At 35.6% G+C, this 20,443-nt stretch overlaps 1 long non-coding RNA gene across 2 annotated transcripts; it reads right to left on the bottom strand.

Moving 5' to 3' along the window:
- Nucleotides 1-1,588: 1,588 nt before the first annotated feature.
- LOC129927447 (uncharacterized) lies at nucleotides 1,589-5,355 on the bottom strand. Of its 2 annotated transcripts, XR_008779057.1 has the most exons (4): nucleotides 5,142-5,355; nucleotides 3,251-3,357; nucleotides 2,834-2,902; nucleotides 1,589-2,469 (listed from the first exon to the last, which is right to left on the bottom strand). It is a non-coding gene; the product is annotated as an uncharacterized LOC129927447 (long non-coding RNA). The 2 variants fall into 2 exon arrangements; XR_008779056.1 differs by lacking the exon at nucleotides 5,142-5,355 and having other exon boundaries at nucleotides 1,592-2,469; nucleotides 3,251-3,606.
- Between the last annotated feature and the right edge of the window lie 15,088 nt (nucleotides 5,356-20,443).

Here is a 20,443-nt window from a genome sequence, read left to right as displayed (position 1 = left end):
AGTTGTTTTTTTCTTTTTGCCGTCTACCCTCGGCAATTAATTTTTATTGGTGTATACCACACCTTTGTAAGTGACCTCCAGCTGTCTCATTCTGAAGCTGTATGCAACCAGGTGCTCTCTTATTCTATGTCAGTTAAAGCAAGTTGGCGCCTTAGCTTGTCTTTAAAGCATTTCTGTGGTACCTCTTTATGTGCATATGACATGTTAGGCAAATAGGTTTTGCCTATCGGAAGGCCATTTCGGAATATATAGGTGTTTAAAATGAAACTCCAAACATCTGGACTTCCATTAACCAAGAAAATAAGCTTAGGATTCAAAGAGACGACACTGGCATTTCAGCTAAGACAATCAGTAAAATTAATAGCAACTTTAATTGCAGTCCACCAAACAAGATAAAAAGAAACAAGTGTGGCTTCAATAGCATTGATGATATTTAGTTTACTTTTATCTCATTTCCTAGTATTACTATTTCATTGACTAAGGTTTTTTATTGTCAAATATGCATAAGTACATGTACTAGTTCCTGCAATTTGATGAAAAATAATAATTAAATTGTGTGTAGTCTATATACAAATGTTTATAAGAGATCACAGCTTCTAAAACTTAATTTACTTAATTTCAAAACTATGATTTTGTGTTCTGACTCTACTCTAAATAAATTATATTTTATTTTAAGAATGCAAAGTTGGAAATTCTGTTCTGATGAAAAAAAATTATTAAAATAAAGTAGATGTTTATGGTTTCTTTGTATTTATTTTTAAATTATTTATTCATTAAAAATTAATTGTTCATTAACATTTACTTGAAGTAAAGATCAAAAACACAAATTCAATACATGATCAGCTCTCAATTCATGCAGATCACAGCCCATCACTTAAATGTATTTACTGTCAATTCTACACACTATTCATTTCAAAATGTTGCTTTAAATTGTAATATGACACAATCAAAGTACTGGTACCTCACATTGATGTAGGCCTAAAGCACCTGAAATAATGACAAATTTTCATTCAATAACTTGTACTGTCATTTATTATCAGACGTGTTAAAACTAATGACCTGTATCGTCATCATTGGCCTCCTTCAGTCGTAGAAAGACTAAGGTTTCATCTCAGAGCACACTTCCTCATGTGGCTGTGGAGCCCTATTTTGGAGACACTCCCGTCCACAGATAGCACAGGTTAAGGTGGCTTTTGCTTCGGTGGTAAAGGAGCTGGCCGTTTTTCGGACTGTACGTTTTTCTTCCTGAGCTGAGACCTATGTACTTTCACTGTCCATAGCTTTCTTGGTCACTGTCTCTCCATCTGTTGCGGTCTAAAGCTATGTCTTCCCAATTGTCAGTATTGATGTTCACTGATTTGAGGTCACGTTTTATTACATCTATGTAATGGAAGTGGGGGCGACCAGTTTTTCTTGTGTCAGTAGTGTGTTAAAACTAATGACCTGTATATATAATTTATTAAGCAGGAGCATCAACAAATCTTGAACAATAATTGTCTACAGAAAAACTTTATTCTTATCCAAACAATATATACATTTACAATGTATTTAAGCAAGTTAATTTATATTTATATAAATCTATATGGCCTAAAGATTATAGCGTATTTTGATGTATGAATACCAAGTTACATTATTACATGAAAATAGTGTACTCATTTTTAAAATATTCTGGGTAATAAAAATAAAAAACTAATGATACAATAAAATTGAAGCATTAGTCAAAAAAATAAAAATTTCACTCAAGATCTATGTGAACTCTGCTTGAAAAAAATCATTTTGAAATTAATTAAAAAAAAAAATTATGGTTCTTTAGTCAATGAAATGATAGCAGCAATTATTTAACGATTTCATGATTATCCATTCATTTCAATATACTTATAACTGAAAAATAATTCATAAGGTTTAGATAAAACCATTTGAAATAATGATTATAATTTTTTTTTTCTTAATTTGCTTAATTCAAATCTAATATAAACAAGATTTCCTCTGTCAAGAAACTTATGAGGGAACAACATGCATGTTCTTCTCAGTAAGTTTTGCAAAGGGAATTAAGAATATGTAATTGATGTTGCTTTTTTTTTGCCAACATTTTAAACCTTTGCACCAGGTTTTAGTTTTAAGGAGAATGCACCATATTTTATATGTTAACTTTTGTTAGATTCTTATTTTAATTTTAAAAAAGTAAAATTTCCCTTACCACTCATCTACTGCACTCCCTCTTGTTTTAATGGGGCTCAGATTAATAGTTTTCAAGTACAATATCAAACAGATTTAAAGATATACTAAATCCAAACCTGTTGGCTGAATGACAGGATATACATAAATATGTATACAGCTTACAGTATAATATATATATCTTAAATTAAAATTGGTCCAAGACTTTTATTTTGCAACATGATGGGATTTTCCTTTCTGGTGGTGCTATGCAGGAGTCCAAGAATCTCATCTTTTCTCATAACAGAAAGTTATCTAGTTATAAAAATAAATAAAAGGATTTAAAAAAAAATAAAAAAATATGTGTGACATATGTGTTGACCATGCTAAACGTATATATGTTATTAATTATAGTTATATAATTTTGCCATTCTAAAAATAGTCTGTACCTAAAAGGAGCTACTGCGCTAATGTGTAGACATGGCCCTGACCTTAATAGTTATGAATTATTACTATCTAGGTGAAGGCAGATGTTCAGTTAATTTGATGCACATTGAACTAATCTAAAAGCAACTATAACATATATTATAATTTACATTTTCATGGAAAACTAGTTTTTCAAAAATACAAGTACTTCAGCTTATGAGAAAAGTACATGGGAAAAATTGCAGTACCTTACCTTTAAGAGGTGCAACCAATCATTGACTTTTCAGGAATGCATGCCTTTTTCTTGCATTTCCAAACATAACTGTAATTATACAATTAGGCATATTGGTTGATTTCTTTTGAAAACATTAAAATTAAAAAATAATATTATTAAATTGAAAACGTTGTATCAAACATACAAATTATCAGACAATTTTGCCTAATTTCATCAAACAGTTTATTGTAAAGGAATGGCCTGCACAACAGCCAAGGTATATTAGGCATTCATGAAAGATGAATGTGCTTAAGAGTGTTATAAATTAAAAAAAAAAACTAGAGAAAAATGTTAAATTCCATCCCAGATATTTGGATGTTGCTTGACCATGAAAATCACACAATTCATAAAACATCTATTAGATAACTAAAAAAAAAATTGTATAGTAGTACTTACATTAAATATTGAATGTCTGCCCAGAGAGTAGAAATAGTATAAGTATGATCCTTGAGCCAATCTGGTACATCATCAGAACTGGTTGCCATGGTTCTACTTGTTAATAACTGAAACATTACAAACATTTTTTTTATTTATAATTTATCACAGACTAGAATAGAAATGTTGCCAGGAAAAATACCAATGGTTAGAATACACCTGATGCTACTTTTGTAGCCTTATTACTGGTTAAAATGCACCAAAACTTCATTAATTAAATCTGATAAGAAACATATATGTATCACACAAGTTCAAGTTTATCAGAGTGTCATAGCAAATAATTAAATAGATATGTGAGTTTTATATTAAAGTACTGAATTTCAGGGGATAGATCCAACTTGACACCACATCAATTATTTCATGAACTCATGGGTCTGGGTATGGCATGGAAACTATTATTTAATATATATGGGGTGTAGGCAAGGCATGGATTATAAATTGTCTTGTATAGATTAGATTGGGTAAAACTGCCAATCGAAGGTAACTTTTACTGATAGATCTGGATCAGTTATAAATTTATGGGACCTAGGCCTGCATAAATTTTATCTTTTATTTATATATTTTATGTACATATATAACTAGTCTAGAATCTATAATTATATCTTAATAATAATTTTTGTAGATGTCATATAATATCTAACATATTAAGTATAGATCAGTAGATTTAGAATTTTAGCTAGTGGAATATTTTTATATCCTAATCTGAACTGGATCTATATATGTAGAATTTAGATCAGTAGAATTAGTATTTTAGGTAGTAAAAACTTTTATATTCTAAATCTAAACTGGATCTAGATCTAATTATTCTAGAAGCTTAGATCTAGAAGACTAGTTGTCAAGATTTGACTACACTATGGCTAATGCACTAGCTTAGTAGGCCTACTAGATAGATCAAGAGACATAGTACTAATAGACTCGTCTTGCCTCGTTGGGCCTCTCAAATCAGCTACATACTTTAGAGACAATTTAGGAAGGTGAATATCGATCCAATTCAAAGATCTACAATCTACATGTTAGAGTCTAGCTAGAGATGCTAGATCTAGACAATCTAGTCTAGAAGGCTTATCAATAAAAAATAAAATCAATCATTTCTAAAGTTTGTAAAATTATATGTAGATCTAATCTATCTATTTATAATATAATAAAAATCTATGTCTACTTTTTAAATATTTAAAATGATATGGCTGATGATATTAATTATTTTAATTGAGACATTGACATACTGTCACATACAAAGTAACAAAATAATTTGATCTTATACTAACTCATAGACTCATACCGTATTGAATTAAAATTAAACCTTCGAGTTTACATTCCACTATCTTGACTTGACTATATTGACTAAATAAAGGGCACTATGATTATAGATGCAGATTATTATCTATGATGATGATGTTTATCAACTGGTAGATCTATAAGTAGTATCGTCACTTTAAGTATAATCAGTATAACCACTGCATTCGTTTCATTCACTGTCTCAGCTGTATCAATAATCGTGTGAATGTGATGTGAAAGTGAAGTCTAGATTTAGATAGATTGATAGATTATAGATCTACTATTAAAAAGTAGTAACTATACTAACTATAGTGTCTATACTATAGTATAGCCAGTATGACTCGTATGAGTATACTCATATACTGTAAAAGTGTATAATAGTAAGTAAGTATAGCTATAGACAGACTAGATTCTAGATGATCGATAGATCTAGACTCAATCTATTCTATAATATTTAATAAATATTCATATTGACAATTATTGATCTCATGTATGGTCTAGATCTAGATAAAATAGAGTGGATCTGTCTACATTAGATCTATTGATTTTTTTTTTAAAACGTTAAATAAATCTAGACCTTAGTCTTTAACTTTAGTCTAGGTGTTGTAGATCTATATTATTCTAGATATTATACAAGAGATCTAGAATCTAGATCAATATAAGTTCGGTTTTTAAAAAATTCGCATTCGAAATTTTAAATACCCAGATTTAAGTATTTATATACCCATATTGGTAGGTCCGAGTTAATCATTTATTAGATCTATTAAAGCATGTCTATATAAAAGATTATTATTTTAAAAATATATTATTATATAAAATTATTATATAAAAGATATAGTTATGAATATTTACTTTAAAAAATTAAACAAAATGAATTTTTCACTTTTGCCAATTAACACTCTGGCTAGCAAAAAGGATGACTCATCAATACTGTGAAAAGACGATAACTGAATGAGTTGGTTTGGAATTGTATTTTGTAAGACTAATTTTCAAACATATCCTTCATGAGAGAGAACGAGAAAAGGTCAAAAAAAAAAAAAGCTGGCTGGACTACGCAAATAATGGACCAGCCTCTCTCTCTTGATATCTTGTTAAGAACATTGGTGACCGTGAAAAGTGGATGGTTTGGTTGCGCGGGACAGATGATAAAAATGACATGTACATTAAAAAAAATCCAGATTTTGTGTAAAATACCCAAATGAGGAAGTACTGGAAACACCTATTTTAACGAAGTGGCCTTAAAAAAAAATCTTTTGTGACGATCCATTATTCAGGGAAATTGTATCTATTTTATCAGATAGTCAGAAAATGGATAAAGTTTTTACAGATCTAATAAAATATAGTGTGGGGAAGTTTTACTCTCAATGAAGGTCAATCCAAGTGGCTCTCGGAGTAAATTTCTTCTTTGGCATCCTCATCGATTTTTCAAATTGGTATGGTGCGCGAAAAAAGATGCGCGACGGCACTCTGATCATAAAATCTCGAAGCTGGTGTTCCATTAGTATAGTTCCATGATTAGATCTATTAAAGCATGTCTATATAAAAGATATTATTATTAAAAAAATATATTATTATATAAAAGATATAGTTGTGAATATTTACTAAAAAAAATAAAATAATGAATTTTTTACTTTTGCCAGTTAACACTCTGGCTGGCAAAAAGGATAACTCCTCAATACTGTGAAAAGACGATAACTGCATGAGTTGGTTTGGAATTGTATTTTGTAAGACTAACTTTAAAAAAAAATATCCTTTAAGAGAATAAACGAAAAAAGGTTTGTCAGAAGAAAAGCTGGCTGGACTACGCAAATAATGGACCAGCCTCTCTCTCTCTTGTTAAGAACATTGGTGACCGGGAAAAGTGGAGGATTTAGTTACCGGGACAGATGATAATGATTTAATGTACATAAAAAAAATCCAGATTTTGTGTAAAATACATAAATGTGAAAATACTGAAAACAGCTATTTTAATGGGGTGGCCTTAAAAAAATAACTTTTGTGACGATCCCTTATTCAGGAAAATTTTATAAATCACAAAACATTGTGAGAAAATGGATGAAGTTTTTAGAGATCTAATAAAATAAAGCTTAGGAAAGTTTTACTCTCATTGAAGGTCAGTCCAAGTGACTGGAGGAGTAAATTTCTTCTTTTGCATCCTCCTGAATTTCTCCATATTGCACCATGCGTGAAAATGATGCGCGACGGCACTCCCCTAGTAAAAACTAGGAGCTGTTGTTCCATTAGTATAGTTCCATGATTAAACTAAATATAGAAAAATTATAGTTAACTTGCTTCTAATTTAAAAATGGGAACAGCGTTAGAAATTGAGTTCGGGAATCCCATTTTCTATTTTAAAAATTCTTACTGTTTTGCTATGATTGTAGTGTATTTATTGGACATGGATCTTGCGCATATAAACGTTTAAGATTTGATAAACAAAGTAGGTAATACGCCTTTAAGATTATTGTTTATTTTTTCGACATATGTTAATATATTAATATGTAAATGTTAATTGCAAAAAAACATTACAGGTAACATTTAATAGAATAATTTAACTTTTTAAAAACAAAAAACATTGATAAAATGTTACGAAAACTCACTGGTATGTCATGTAATATTTCCTTGAGATTTAGGGAATTGCCACTAGAAAAAAAGTAAGTTCTACTTTGATGGCATTCTCAGATGAGGTTATGAAACCAAGTCGGCTTCACGAACATATTGCGATATCCAAAAATAATTTAAGAATACTCATGAACAATTATAAAAATCTACAATTAAAACAATATTAAAACAAAAAAACAGCAAAGCAGGATATGTTTTAGTGGCTTCTTAGAAAAATGCATAACTTTTTAAAAATTCTTGATATTGTTGAAAAATTGATTAAAACTAAATTTATTTTAAAACATGTGTAACACTAAAACACTTTTTTTCTGTTAGAGATGAAATATTATTTCAAAATTGTCTCGTTATGTAGCTTATGGGGACTTATAGGAAACAATCAGTGGTTGGACGCTACAATAACTTCATAGGTAATATAGAATAAAGAACAAATCTATTCACTATTCACATTGTGAGTTATGATACACAAGAAAAGTTTAGCCCGCAATTTCATTTCTATTTGAATCTAATTATAAAACTGTAAATAAAATACAAACCCATGCCATAAAATAAGTGCATCTTTCAACAGTTTTATGAAACAAATGATGAAAAAGGTGATAGACTTGTTGTAAACTGAAGTTCGCTGGATTTCGAAAGGGGTTTGTTAATTGTTCTGGCTCGTTTTTTAAGCTCTTAAATATTTTTTTTTTTTTGAGAAACAGGAAGATTCAACGTTTGGCGATGACTTAAAGCAGGCTAAAAAAAAATTGTTTTACATGGTAGGCATCTAACGCAAATGAATGAAACGAACCTCTGACTGCTAGGAAAGAGATTGACTTTTATTGATAATCTCATTTTCTCTTTTTATCGAGATATTAAATTTATTTTAAAGAGTTTTACAATCTCACATAACTTGTTTGTTGACAAATGAATTACTGCCCAAGGACACCGATATCTATGCAATTCACATAACAATGCTCTATGAAGAAATTAAGATTCGCTTCTAAAATTTAAAAAAATATATATAAATGACAATTGTTAAACATCTGTTACAGACGTTCAAACTGAGTTGCATGAAAAAATAAATTTACAAAATCATGTCTTCAGTAAAAAAGAATGTAAACATAGGATGCACACATTGGCGTAGCTAGGGTGGGGGGAGGGGGAAAATTTGAAATTCTCCCGGGCCCCCATTTAAAGGGGGGGCCAAATTATTGCTTTTTTAATTAATTAAATTAAATATTACGCAAAATGCACCGGCCTCCAAAGATGTCAAGCCCCCTGGCCCCCAAACGATGGAAATTCCTAGCTACGCCCCTAGAGGCACAACAGAGATGTAGCTGCATTTTAATGTTTCAGTAAAATTCCAAACTTTGGTCGAAATGGAATTATAAAAAACAAGGTTACCATTAGCTTAATTTCATTTTGTAGTGAATTCAGCAATAATAATATTTATATTAAAAAGTAAAAGTAAATTTACAATTAAACCTAAAAACAGTAGGCCCTAATATTCAAAACTTCAAACGGAGACTATTCTTAGGATTTGAAAGAAAGTCTTTACAATTAATTTTTGTGTGTAATCACTGCAAATTATTTGACTTAATTTTTGCATAATGATAATATTGGCTGTTTTTTGCCTTTAATTCCGAAGATTACGGCTGAGTCCAGTGTTTCACATAACTACGGAAACCCAACTGCGACCTACATATTTTCCCGAATTTTATGCAGACAAAGCCGTTGTATGCTGGCTTTTCTTTGAGTATCAAATGTTTGTCCCGCAGTTTTTGTAAGAGCTCTCGAACTGTTTCTCTCAGAGGCTATCTGCTGCCAGAGGATGCTGCCAGGTACTTTCCTCTATGCCAGTGAGAGCGAAATGGCGCCTGAATAAATCTTTATAGCGCTCACGGGGGAGAGGGGCTCCTCAAAGCTCGTCAGTCATAGGCCAAGGAGTTCACAACAATCGCCTTTGGCATGCGGTCGTCTCCCAAGCGGGATAAGTGTTATTGACAGCATAAAAATTAATAGATAGATATTTTGTTCCAATTTGCCTTCTCACGCTTCTTTATAACTGTTTTTCTTAGAGGGGGGCGCTGGCGGATTTTTTTAAAGAAAAAATTCGAAAAGGGGGCGGTAGGCCAAAAAAGGTTAAAGACCACTGATCTAAAGTAATCTAGACTAGCCTCTATGTTAAGTCTAAGCCCAGTCGCCAACATTACATATAAGTTGGACCTAAATTAAAACGAATAGTAATCTTGTAGCTGAGCGGTAAAGCGCTTGGCTTCTGAACCGGGGGACCTGGGTTCGAATCCTGGTGAAGACTGGGATTTTCAACTTCGGAATCCTTAGGCGCCTCTGAGTCCACCCAGCTCCAATGGGTACCTGATATTAGTTGGGGAAAAGTAAAGGCGGTTGGACGTTGTGCTGGCTACATGACACCCTCGTTAACCGCGTAGACCACAAAAACAGATGAACTTTACATCATCTGCCCTTTAGAGCACAGGGTCTGAAAGGGGAACTAGTTAGGCCAAGTTCACATTTAACTTTGCATTCACTTGCACCTATCCTTTGATCTGCTGTACCGTTGGGGCACTACACAAGATCTGTCAACCTTTCTCCATTCTTATCTCTCATTTGTCTTTGATATAATTTCATTTGGATGTTCTTTCTGAAAATATTGAAGCCTGCCTGGGTGGACCACTTCGGGTGCCGATTTTGAGTTTGTGTTTCCACACACACTGTCTTTGTAATCTTGTTTGCTTTGATTTTGTTTATTTTAGGTGAGATTTTAATACTAAACCATCACTTGCCCCACAACCAAAGGGGTTTTGAGTTTAAAACCCCCTACTAGGGGGGTTCGAGTTTAAAAACCCCTACCAGGGAGGTTCGAGTTTAAAACCCCCTACCAGGGGTTTTGAGTTTTAAGCCCCCTACCTGGGGTTTTTGCAGTTAACCCCCCCTCATCTATAAAACAAAAAAAAAATGCAAACGAAAATCCCCTAATTCCAAGAGCACAGTTAAGGAAGATTTTTAAAATTTACAATAATTCTCCTCTTCAATATAAGAAAAAGCTAATTACGCCCTCAAAATGTTATGAGCGTAGCTAAATGGGTTTTGACTCAGTTTTGAATTTAAACCTCACTTCAGCGGGGTTTGAAGGTAAAAAATACCTCTTTAATAATAAAAAAAAATTTACGCACTCAAAATGTTATGAGCGTTGTCAAAAAGGGTTTTGAGTTTAAACCCCCATTCAGAGGGGTTTGATGCTAAAAATACCTCTTCAATATAAAAAAAACCAAATAACACACAAAAATTATTTGAGCGTAGCCAATCCAATCGGGGGTTTTGAGTTTGAACCCCTCTTCTACAGATGGCTTTTTTTTTAGTTTAGGATCTCCCTACAGAGCATTTTGAGGTGGAAAAACCCCAACAGATTATTTTGAAGATACAACTTCTCTTTTTGATATAAAATCTAAAGCAAACTACAGTCACTTAATTCCAAGAGCGTTATCAAGAGAGGTTACACATTTTTACCAGTGGCAGGGCTCCATTAATAAACTGCAATGAATAGTCATCTGCCGAAATTGAAAAACACTAAATGTGGCTCAACAAAGATGGCTAAGACAGATTTTAGGAGTCAGTTATAGAGAAGGGGTCTAAATCAAGGAAATCCTATGCCGAACTGGGAGTCGACCCCTTAGTAAGATTGTGAGAGAGCGACGCATGAGGTTTGCGGGACATGTTCTCCGACAAAATGAATTACGCATAAGAAGAGTTGCAATGATATCCTATATAGTTCGTCCATCGTGGTTCGATGATGACCACTTTGTCATCCAGGGGGCTGAGGGCTTTGCACTGGGGTTTTATGCTTCCTCATGTGGCTGGTGAGCCCGGAATGTTCGGCTGCACACTAGGCAGGTTATGCCAGCTGGAGCTAGTGTCGTTTGTCTTGCTTTTCTTTTCTGGCGTTTTTCTTCTGCTTGCGTTGTTCTTTTTTCCTCAGCAACCTGTGCGCCAGTTTTCACAGCGTGACACCATGATGCTCTGTCGTGTGCCTTTGTCTCCCAGGTGCCAGGGTCTATGCTGAACGCCTTCAGAGAAGCTTTGAGGGTGTCCCTGAAGCGCTTTCTTTGCCCACCTTGAGAGCGCTTTCCTTCGCTTAGTTGGCCATACAAGAGTCGTTTTGGGATGCGGTGGTCTTCCATTCTGTAGACGTGACATGCCCATCGCAGCTGGGACTGCATCAGGATTGTGTGGATGCTTTGCAGACACGCTCTTCGAAGGACTTCTGTATCTGGTATTTTGTCTTGACATTTAGTATTTTTCTCAGACATGTCATGTGGAAGCGGTTTAGTCTCTTTGCATGTTTACTGTACACTGTCCATGTTTCTGAGGCATAGAGCAATATAGGGAGGATGACGGCTCTATAGACCCCTAGCTTGGTGTTTGTGGTGATACCACGTCTGTTCCAGACTTTTTTTTGACAGTCTGCCATAGGATGCACTGGCCTTGGCGATACGCAGGTCGATTTCACTATCGATTTTTCCATTTCTGGAGAGTGTGCTGCCAAGATATGTGAATTTGTCCACTGCGTTTATATCCTGTCCATTTATAGTAATGCTTGGATCCGAGTAGGCTTTCCCAGGAGCAGGTAGATATAAGACTTCAGTCTTGTTCGTATTGATGGTAAGGCCAAAGTCTGAGCATGCTCTTGAGAAGTCATTGACGATGCTCTGCAGATCGTTTTCAGAGCAGGCATTTAGGGCACAGTCATCAGCAAATAGCAAGTCTCTGATTACTGCTGCATTTGTTTTTGATTTTGCTTTAAGCCGCCTCGGGTTGAATAGGCTACCATCAAATCTGTATGATATATTTATCCCGTTGTTTTCTCTATTTGTGAATGCATCTGTCAGCATAGCGGAGAACATGATACTGAACAGTGTAGGTGCTAGGACACAGCCTTGTTTTACCCCGTTTGATACTTCGAAGGACTCTGATGGTTCTCCACTTTCTTGGACACGAGCCTTCATACCATCATGAAATAGTCTCACCATGGTTATGAATTTTTGTGGACAGCCATACTTTGACATGATCTTCCAGAGTCCTTCTCTGCTAACAGTGTCAAATGCCTTTGTTAAGTCGACATATATTGATAACAGGTCAGCATTTTGTTCTTGGCATTTTTCCTGGAGCTGCCTTGCTGCAAAGATCATGTCAATGGTTCCACGCTCTTTTCTGAAGCCGCACTGGCTTTCTGGTAGTAGACCATATTCTATGTGTTGCATGAGCCGATTTAGTAGGATGCGTGCAAGGATTTCCCAGCAATAGAGAGAAGAGATATTCCTCTCAGGTTGTCGCAGATCTGGCGGTTTCCTTTTCGCTTGTATAAATGAACAATTTTGGCATCTTTAAAGTCTTGTGGTATTGACTCTTTTTCCCACATAATTAAGAAGAGCTTATGAAGTCTTTCAATCAGGGCTAATCCACCTTTTTTGTAGACCTCTGCGGGAATGGAGTCAGCTCCTGGGGCTTTTCCGCTTGCAAGCTGTTGAATGGCAAGATCGGTTTCCTTTAGCGTAGGTGGGTCATCCATTTTTTCATTTATTGGTACTTGCTGTAGCCTGTCTATGGCCGCTTCATTTATGATGGAAGGTGTATTGAGAACCTTTTTGAAGTGCTCTGCCCAGCGTTTTAGGATTTCTTCCTTATCTGTCAATAGGATTGTCCCATCAGCATTTAATAGAGGGGATGAGCCTGACTTTGTGGGTCCATAGATTTCGTTTATGGCATGGTAGAAGTTCTTCATATCGTGCTTGTCAGCAAATTCCTGTATTGATTCCACTTTCTTGCTAAGCCAGGTATCTTGCATTTGGCGTAGCTGTTTTTGCACATTTTTTGCGGATGTTAGTGAATGCATCTTTAGTGGACTGGGAGTTTGGGTTGTTCAGACACAATTTGTGGAGCTTGTGCTTTTCGTCTAATAGTTTTCTGATCTCAATACTGTTTTCATCAAACCAGTCCTGATGCTTTCTCTCCATAGGACCGAGTATGTTTAATGCTGTGCTATAGATAGCTTCTTTGAAGCATTCCCAGCTTTTATCTACATTTGATTCAATTAGAACGGTGGACTTGAGGCAGTTCTCTATTGCATCTGCAAGCGACTTTTCAGTTTTGTCATCTGCTAAGCTGGCCATCTTTAGCCTTTTTAGGGGTTTTAATTTTTGCGGACGTCTCTTTGGTTGGATACGAATGTTTAGTTTTGTGATGATGAGGCGGTGGTCTGTTCCACACTCTGCACCACAGCAAGATTTGATATAATGTTAGCTGTTACGCACCCACCATGACCAACCCAGATGATGTCAATGTAAAGTTTTACGAAGAACTAAACTCCACCTTGCTTAATATTCCAAAAACAGAAAAGCTACTCATTCTCGGTGACTTCAACGCAAGAGTCGGCTCTGACCATCACATCTGGAAAGGAGTCTTACGCAAATTTGGGATAGGTCAATGCAACAGCAACGGATTATTACTTCTCCAGACCTGTGCTGAACACAAGCTGCTCATATCGAACACAATATTCAGTCTTCCAATGAGAAAGTGAACTTCCTGGATGCATCCCCGCTCAAGACACTGGCACCTCATAGATTACGTCATCACCAGACAATCTGACCGTCAGGACAATGATATCCTAGTACAACTTGACGCCACTCATTCATGGAGGTCCTCAAGGCATGTGGGAAGAGACTTCAGACATTACCAGTGACAGATTTTTATGGAAACAGCTTGACGTCTAATGCTCCGAACGGCGCGGGAGGGTCTAAGTCAGTAAGAGTAGCACATTAGGTGTTTGAAAATAAACTTTTTAATAGCAGGAAAATGCATTTTGTTGGCTTTCAATATCAGAAATAGTGCTTGGCGGCGGGGCTTCGCCCCGCGCTGGGGGAGCTCCTGGCGCTCCCCCAGACCATCTTGCTAGTAATGGCGGGGAATCTACAATTTTTAACTAACTCAAGGAAGAACCTATTCTAGGGCACAATAAACGTCTTCTGAAAGAATGAAAGGTCAGAATGTAATAAAGATAATGTACACACACACACACATACATACATATAAATTTTTTTGCGGGGGGGGGGGAGAGAAAATCCACCCAACACCCCCCCGAAACAAAATCCTGGCTACGCCCATGATAATCACTATTAAGTGTATAGATAGAGTATATAATTTTAAACTTTGTTTTTCTAGATCTAGGCCCAGCATCTCGATCGGATTAGTCTAGAATCTAGATAGATCTATATATATAGGTCTAATCTCTAAATATCCAATACTACTATTACTAGATCTAGACTTTATCTAATTGAATTTAGATCTAAATTTAAGTCTACTTCATACATCATTAATGATATGAGAAAAGAAGATCTAGCTCTTGATCAAAAGCAATAGATGTAGAACTAGAATAAGCTTGAAGCAGTAACATAAGCCATAAATTGCGTAACTTGACCTAATTTCCCCAACTCTAACATCCACTTTTTAGCGGCCTCCGAAAGGGGAAAAGACGCTATTAGTTTTGTGCAAAATGTCTGTCCGTCCGTCCCGTTTAGATCTCGTAAACTAGAAGAGATATTGAAAATCCGACTTCTTAATATTTTAGACCATTCAAAGTTCTGATGCAACGGCTACTTTTTTTTTCCTGAAAGCGAAAATTCTAATTTTTAAAAAATCAATTATGCAAGCAGTTTTTTATAAGAAAAACTAATTAGTATGCATTATATGTTAGACCTAATTTAAGACGAATAGTAATCTTATAAACATCATTTTCGTGGACATTTTTTCTATATAGCGGAATTTATTTTTTTTTTTCTTTTGAGGAATTGAGTATGAGATTTAGCCTTTTCAAAACAATTAAATTATTTAGTTCGAACCGAGGGTCCCGGGTTCGAATCCTGGTGAAGACTGGGATTTTCAACTTCTGAGTCTACCCAGCTCTAATGGGTACCTGATAGTAGTTGGGGAAAAGTAAAGGCGGTTGGTCGTTGTGCTGGCTACATGACACCCTCGTTAACCGTAGGCCACAAAAACAGATGAACTTTACATCATCTGCTCTATAGACCACAAACTAGTTAGGCCAGGTTCACATCTAACTTTACATTCATTTTCACGTATTCTTTGATCTGCGGGACGGTTGGGGCACTACACAAGATCTGTTAACCTTCTTTCTCCATTCTTATCTCTCATTTGTCTTTGATATAATTTCATTCGGATGTTCTTTCTGAAAATATTGAAGCCTACCTGGGTGTACTACTGGTCGTGCGGTGTGCGCGCTGGACTGTCGTTTTGGATTTATCGACGATCGAAGGTTCAAACCCTGCCTGCTCCCATCCCCCGTCGTCCTGCGGGAGGTTTGGACTAGGAAGTAAACTATCTTCAACTCTGAAGGATTATCCGAATTATGTAAAACATTTTACTTCGGGGGCCGATTTTGAGTTTGTGTTTCCACACAAACTGTCTTTTGTAACCTTGTTATAAATTGGTGTTTTAGTCGCCTTTTTTTCAGAAACTGGCACTCCTCTAAACTACGTCATCGACCTTGGTTGTCTGGGAAATACTGATCTCGAAAGGCTTCGAGATTGTGAAATTTAATAGTCCCTAAAACGCACATTAAATTGCTTAGCCTATATCTAAATAATTACAAAGAATATATGTCTAATATTTCGTATGTATGTTTTTTTAAGCATTATGAAACTAAAAAAAAGTATTACACAGGTTTCCGCGTCTGACCCCAAAACCTCTTCAGTTGGTCTTTAAAAAAAGTTTGGGCATGGCGGGCCGCATATATATCTTAGAAAGATAAGCTTGCTGTGTAGAATGTCTTTTAATTCATATATGCACTGTATTACTATTTTTAAAAAATTGCTATTGTCTTTTTATATCACAATATCCCCACAAATATACAGTTGTACTTAATGTGCAGTATTTTACTTCTTACACTCGAGCATAATGTTTCTTAACTGTGAAACTATCTTACTAGTTGTTACCTGTGTGTGTGACTGCTGTCGACCCGTTAGTAAGATTGTGAGAGAGCGACGCATGAGGTTTGCGGGACATGTCCAGTGATTATACTTGTTTAGTTTCCACAAAAAAATGCTAGCTCACTGAATGAAAAAAATTATGTTCCGGAAGTTAAATGTCGGGACGAGAGAAGCCTGCCCTTGTGGAGTATCACCAGAGAATGCTGACATGTCCTTCAATGGTGCATACTAAATCAAGGGACCCGAACAAGACTCTCCAAAGACTATTGGGAGAACTGCTTGATCTGGAAACCACTACGCGGTTCATCTCAAATATAGGATTACTGATGTGAACCATTCAACATGTAAAATGATAACGAAGAAGAAGAACTGGTGTATGTGTACCCAAATAGTGTGAACAGCAGCAAAGTTTTTTTAAGTGTGGAAATACAGCTTCTGGCACCCATAAAGATCCCGTGGTAGTGCTGACTGGAACTTCTCTTTGCTTTAAGTTATGTCTTCTGGAGATGAATCGGCTTCTCTTAATAAGTGTTGTACTTTTAATCATTTCACTAAAGATAGTTTCACCTTTCAGCAAAGGAAAATGACAAAAAAAAATATTTTTTTTTGGTTGCCTGTAGAAATGGGAAAACCTTGTTTGAAAAGATTTAACATGTACTTACATTTCATATGTAAACAATCAATTGCGATTCATAAATCAGAGCTGCCCTTGGTTAACTCCCCTAGCTCTTGTACATTCCATTACTTTACACCCATAGACATATATAGGAAAGGCCCATCAGCGAAATGGCATATAAAGCGAACACCTCCCGGTAATTTTTATCCATTCTTATTTATTTCAAAAGTAACTGCAGAACTAATAAAATGGTATTACAAAGGCTCCATTTTTCTACATTTCCCACATTTCACTTTCGTTTTCCCTCATGAAATAAAGCATAGCTGAAGGTCAAAGTTGACATGCTTGGAAATTTCATTCTCAAAACGTTTCGGGATAAACGAGAATAGGTCCGAACTTAAGGCGATTTTAAAGCACCAATGGACATCGGCCGAAAAAAAATCGCCTATTATGCTTCTAAATTGATGAGGAAATAGTTAGCTAGAATAGCTAAGGCTATTCATTCCGTTGAAAAAAAAATATTATGGGGTGTTCGCTCAAAATGACCTTTTTAACTGAAAACCTATTCAGCGAAACCCCTATTATAAGCTTAAAAAGCCATTAATAATAATTTAGTTACTGATTTAATCTGTTTTTCTTTTTGTCTTAACTATTGTTATTGTTTGTTAACTGAAATATTAAAATAATAGGCCTATTTTTAACCTTAACCCAACGTCTTCGATTTCGAAGATTAAGGATGAGTGCATCACTACGTGTTTCACATGACTACCCCCAGTTACGACCAGCATATTTTCCTGCTTTTTCTTTCCGTCTAAAATGTTTGACTCGCACCTCTCTCTCCAACAGTCATATGCTGGCAGTTACTTTCCTCTATGCCAGTGAGGGTGAAATGACGCATCATTTGATCTTAACAGCGCTTAGGCCTATACGGTTTATACGGGGGGGGGGGGGGCCTCTGTTTTGCCGTCCTCCTTTTTTTTTTAACTGGCTGTTACTAATTAATGATATTAATATGTGTATAGATGTTTAAAAGAAGATCAGAATTCATTTTCACTGGGTTCCCCCACCATTCTGAGATTAGGATTTCAGAAGATTTCCAAGAGTTTTCCAGGAGAAAATATTGGATTTCAGGAGCGGAAAAAACGCTAACTATATATTTAGTAATAAATATAAGAATTACCATATAATATACATGTATAAAATTACAAGATCTCTCCTGAGCCTTTCGTATCCATGCCCGAAACCCAAGTTGTTGTAGATCTACCTCCCATACATCATCAATCCATCGCATTCGGGATCTGCCTTTTTGGGTCAATCAGCGCGCGTATGTGTGTGTGAGGGGGGGGGGGAGGTCGAGCTGATGTTGATTAAATTAAGTGCACTGAACATGTGTTCTTAAAAAAATAGTCACAGTAACGAGAGTTTATGAAATGGGGAGTAAAATGACGTGGACTAGCCTATAGGGAGGAGGCGAGATAGAATTTTGTAGTTTCTTTCTTTCTCTAAAAGAAAAATATTTGATCGAAAATTTCGTAGGCTATATAGACATCAGTTCCAAGCAGAGAAAGGAGATGTGGAGCACGAGAAAAGGGAAAACAAATTTAGGCCTAATGTCACAAGGAGGACAATAGTTATAATGCTTCTTGGAAGAAGTTAGATGATAGAACTATTTGAACCATAATTTCCTATATTTTAACATGCTATTTCGCTATTTTTTACGGCCTTTCGCTCATTATGACTCCCGCGAAAATTGCGTTCGCTGATTAGGTCCGACCCCTACCGCAAGTTGACTTGAATTATAAATTTAATAGCTGATATAGAAAAAAGATTCAAATTTAGTTTTATCGCCCAATAGCTGAGGAGTCCGCAGATGTTTTCATTTTTTAAATAAGTTTAACCATTGCGAAGTTATAAATTCTAAACTAAAAACTGGCACAAAAGCGTTCGCAATTGGTCCTTTCCCATATATATATAGACTGGACGATAAAGTAAAAATTATTATGGGAAACATTTGGGAAAAGATAAGTTTGTATGAGTTATACAGTAGTTATGAGAAGTGTAAAATTAAAAGTATTTATAGTTGTTTTTTTTATCAGCCATAACCTATATAATTGATAGAACCCCTTCTGTATTATTATATCTCTAATCGTGCCTAATTATAAATAGTTTTAAATACTAGATTTAGATCTAGTCTATATAGATACTGTAATGACACAAGATGCGTAGAAGTTGATGTGAATCGGGTTTTTCCTAAGTAATGTGACGAGTAAGAACAGAGTAGGATAATGAACAAAAAGAATAACGGACAAGACGCCTAAGAGGACGACGCTAGGCTAGCGACGACAGAGGACTGTGCCCTTTTTATTGTTTATTAAATTGTTGAAGTTATCAGCCTGCGTTATTAAGTATATTCTTGATTCATTCTGTTGTTGTGTCATATGGACTCGCATGCACCAGTAACATATATATACTCATCAACAAAATAGACCATCAACAGATGTGGCGACCCACGACGGCCAGGGCGTCATTTTGATCTACAATCTAGTTAACTTCGTGTTCTGGATATATCTATCTACAATTCTACACTTGGCGAAGTACACTGGAGAAGTACTGGATTAACATTCGTTTATTTCTACTAGATCTACCCTACGTCTGTGCTAATTATCTGGACTGCAGCTGGATTTTGGCATCTTTGTTCCAGTGGATCTAGACTTTCTATTAGAGAAAATTCGAAACCGTTACCAGCGTCTAGCTTTGTCAGCCAGGTTAGATATTTTTAGATTGAACCTGGATCTATATATAGATCTATATTGACTATATCTATTGTGTCTGAATCCAGAACTATTTCGTCCGTGTAAGTGATCTAGGGCAGTCCGTCGTCAGTATACCTCTATCTAAATATATATACCTCAAGACTACTCAAGAGTGAAGATACCTCATTTTGTCAGGTTTATCTGTTTATTGTGAGTACGGAAAGTCATCTGAGTCTACATATCTAGTATCTACAAGCTGACCGTTGGATCGAGTCACCTTGTCAGGTTTGTTTTTCAAGCTATTAATTGACTGTTGCAGTGTTGCTGAGCTTACAATCTAATCTACACACGAGTGATGGTATACCCTACTACCACACTGCGTGACCATCTAATCAACTTGTAAAGTTGACTAATTTATATTCATCAAAAGAGAGAGTTGGACTTTGTCATTTTTTTTTACCTCTCTGGAGACAGCACCACCAGCTTGTCTCAGTATTGACTTATGTTCCTGACCTGAAGACAGAAGCCAGCACCAACAGATCATCAAGTGGAACCGGAACCTTGGAACCTGACCAGAGGACTTTATCTGAGAACCGTACCATACTGTGGCAGCACCAGGAGAGATTGGCCTAACTCAGTACTGCCTGTCGAGTGGCCTTTGTGGGAGCACACCTTGCCTTGCCTAAGACTAAGACAGTGGGGAACTTGTGTGGAACTGACCGTTGTAGCTCCGTGGACTGAACAAAGGGGATCTAACTAAAGATAAGTTTATTTTTTCTCTCCATTATTATTAAATTAAGTCTATTAGGGACAGTAGATCTTTGTTAAGAGCAGGTTGCCTGATAAGGGCGTCATTATAGGACACATTAGAAAGTGGACCTGCTCCATT

This window comes from Biomphalaria glabrata, chromosome 7, assembly GCF_947242115.1.
Source record: "Biomphalaria glabrata chromosome 7, xgBioGlab47.1, whole genome shotgun sequence".
Taxonomy (NCBI): Eukaryota; Metazoa; Mollusca; class Gastropoda; family Planorbidae; genus Biomphalaria; species Biomphalaria glabrata.
This window is presented reverse-complemented; position numbering and strand designations above follow the sequence as displayed.